The 1,983-nt window shown below is 44.2% G+C and overlaps 1 pseudogene; it reads left to right on the forward strand.

Annotated features, from left to right (window-relative positions):
• The first annotated feature begins 272 nt into the window (after window positions 1–272).
• LOC129076321 (glyceraldehyde-3-phosphate dehydrogenase-like) lies at window positions 273–1,272 on the forward strand (annotated as a pseudogene).
• Window positions 1,273–1,983: the final 711 nt, after the last annotated feature.

Below are 1,983 nucleotides of genomic sequence, written 5' to 3' on the forward strand. Positions count from 1 at the left end.
ACATTTATATTGTTTGCTAATTGCCTTAATGTCCAGAGATATAGATAAATCATTAATAGGAGCAACCTTCAGTATGCTAAATGGATTATGATGATTGCCTTATTTGGATTAGTAAATGATTCTGATGAAAGGGAGTAGAAGACCAAATTAGAAATTGCTAATTGATCCATTAGTGATTTGAGAAAGAGAAAAAAAAATACAGCTCTCTGCTCCTCCTGTTCGAGGGACAGCCGCATTTTCCCGGATAGTGCCACCCTCAACCCTGAGACAAGATGGTGAATATCGGAGTGAACAGATTTGGCCGTATTGGGTGCCTGTCCCCAAAGCTGCTTTTTACTCTGGCAAAGTGGATATTGCTGCCATCAGTGATCCTTTCATTGACCTCAGCTACGTGGTCTACATGTTCCAGTATGACTCTACTCATGCAAGTTCAAAGGCACAGTGGAGGCTGAGAGCGAGAAGCTTATCGTCAATGGAAAGTCCATGTCCATCTTCCAGGAGCGAGATCCTGCCAACATCAAATGGGCTGATGCTGGTGCTGAGTATGTTGTGGAGTCCACCGGTATCTTCACTACCATGGAGAAGGCTGGGTCTCACTTAAAGGATGGAGCCAAGAGGGTCATCATCTCTGCCCCTTCTGCTGATGCCCCCATATTTGCGATGGGTGTGAACCACGACAAGTGTGACAACTCCATGAAGATTGTCAGCAATGCCTCCTGCACCTTCATCTTCTTGGTGCCCCTGGCCTAGGGCATCCATGACAACTTTGGCATTGTGGAGGGACTCATGACCACAGTCCACACCATCACTGCCACCCAGAAGACCATGGATAGCCCCTCTGGGAAGCTGTGGCGTGATGGCCGAGGGGCTGCCCAGAACATCATCCCTGCTTCTATTGGCACTGCCAAGGCTGTGGGCAAGGTCATCCCTGAGCTGAATAGGAAGCTCACGGTCATGGCCTTCTCTGTCCCTATCCTCAATGTGTCAGTTGTGGATCTGACCTGCTGCTTAGAGAAAGTTGACAAATATGATGACATCAAGAAAGTAGTGAAGTGGGCATCAGAGGGCCCCATCAAGGGTATCCTGAACTATACTGAGAACCAGGTTGTGTCCTGCAACTTTAACAGTGACACCCACTCCTCCACCTTCGATACTGGGGCTGGCATTGCTCTCAATGACCACTTTGCCAAGCTCATTTCCTGGTATGACAATGAATTTGGCTATAGCAACAGGGTGATGGACCTTACAGTCCACATAGCCTCCAAGGAGTAAGAGCCCCCTTGACCACCAGCCCCAGCAACAGGAAGAGAGACCCTCAGCTGCTGGGGAGTCCTTCCCCCAAATCGATCCCCCAACACACTGAGAATCTCCTGACCTCCAGTTTCCATCATAGACCCTCTGAAGAGGGGAGGGGCTTAGGGAGTCCTGCCTTGTCATGCACCATTAATAAAGTTCACTGTACCCAGCCGGGGGGAAAAAAAAAGAAAGAAAGAAAGAAAGAAAATGCTCACATTTTAAACTTTTTTTTTTTTTTTTTTTTTTACTGACTATAGGAGGAAATTTAATTCCTTTAAATAGAAAAAAAATGTAGCTTACTCTAAGTAGAAAAATTAGGAACTACTTTCCATGTTGTTTGTTTTCTTCTTAGAGATAGATATATTTCTTGTCTCAAGTTTCTAATCATATATACATATAGATATATTGATTGTTACATTGATTTACATAATCCATTGATCCTTATATCCAGTACACTACTCTCCCTATCCATCTGATGTTCCCAGCTTAACCAGAAGAAACACACCTGTCACACATAAGTAGAAGGAAAGGAAAGAGCGGATGCAATGGTTAACATTTTAATCCAGAAGATTCAAAGACTGGGTTATGCTAAGTGAAATAAGCTAGTCAGAGAAAGAAAAATACCATATGATTTCACTCATATGTGGACCCTAATGAACAAACTGAACTAACAAGCAAAACAGACAG

Source organism: Pteronotus mesoamericanus, unplaced genomic scaffold (genome assembly GCF_021234165.1).
Source record: "Pteronotus mesoamericanus isolate MK-2021 breed Mesoamerican mustached bat unplaced genomic scaffold, CSHL_Meso_final contig_59, whole genome shotgun sequence".
In the NCBI taxonomy this organism is placed as follows: Eukaryota; Metazoa; Chordata; class Mammalia; order Chiroptera; family Mormoopidae; genus Pteronotus; species Pteronotus mesoamericanus.